The sequence below is a fragment of the Nicotiana tabacum genome, chromosome 12 (assembly GCF_000715075.1).
Source record: "Nicotiana tabacum cultivar K326 chromosome 12, ASM71507v2, whole genome shotgun sequence".
Classification (NCBI taxonomy): Eukaryota; Viridiplantae; Streptophyta; class Magnoliopsida; order Solanales; family Solanaceae; genus Nicotiana; species Nicotiana tabacum.
The window spans coordinates 99,273,146-99,274,150 of NC_134091.1; the positions used below are offsets into that span (position 1 = coordinate 99,273,146).

A 1,005-nucleotide genomic window follows, 5' to 3' on the forward strand; every position below is an offset into this window, starting at 1 on the left:
TCTAGATTATCAGCATGATAGATCTACTCTGCATCATGGTTCGATTTCGATTCAAGCTTGATAATGATATCGAACTCGACACAGATCGGCCTCCTCGGGTTCGAGGTTAATTTGTTCCACCTTCGGGATCTTATTTCGATAGATCACCGTTCGAACTCGATCGGACGTGCTAAGACCGAAATCTACTTCGACCGTATACAAGTATATCCCAACAAAAGCTGTTGTATCACCTTCTTGAGATACACTTCTCTTTTAAGTTGTAAACAAGATCACAAACATCGCTTTTCTCAACTTAATTTTAGTATGCGCTTTTCTCCGGATAAGAGAAAATGTTTTCCTTGTCTCTTAGAAAGAGCAGAAGCATTGAGAAAAAGAAAAGAGCTTGTCAATGAGGTCCGATTTCTTGCTTTTACCTCAACTCAATTGACTCAAATAAAAAAGAAAAAATGAAAAGATCTTGCAAATGCACTTGAATTCGTAGTACATTTGATATTTTAAACCAAATACTAGGTATTGTAGTTTGTAGTGATTCCAACAGTTTGGACTTTTTATTACTCCCAAGCCCAGGGAAAGGTGTTTCTGGGCTAAAAGCCTTAGAGAAAAGGGCCGCTGTTGGACGAACTTTTTTTAAAAAAACACAAAAAAATGACCTTTTGTGGCCCATGCAGGTCTCGAACCTGCGACCTTCGCGTTATTAGCACGACGCTCTAACCAACTGAGCTAATGGGCCAGTTGTTCTCAGTACACTGATTTATAATTTTATCATTATCGAAGGTAATGGATTTTAACGTTGACGTAGATCGGAAGAAGCAGAAAGAGACCCAGATTTGAGCCATGAAAGATGATTACGAGGTAACAAAATTTGCACCATTAAAAAATCTTTATGCAAACATTAATCAATAATCTTATATAATAAAAATAGAAAGCAATCTTTTATATATGTCAAATTTTACTGATAATGTGAGAACATCTTCAAATGTCAATGCATATAACATAAATTCTTAT

General features: G+C 36.1%; 1 non-coding gene across 1 annotated transcript; it reads right to left on the reverse strand.

Annotated features, from left to right (window-relative positions):
• Positions 1-656: 656 nt before the first annotated feature.
• On the reverse strand, positions 657-730 carry TRNAI-AAU (transfer RNA isoleucine (anticodon AAU)). Its single transcript has one exon. It is a non-coding gene; the product is annotated as a tRNA-Ile (tRNA).
• Positions 731-1,005: the final 275 nt, after the last annotated feature.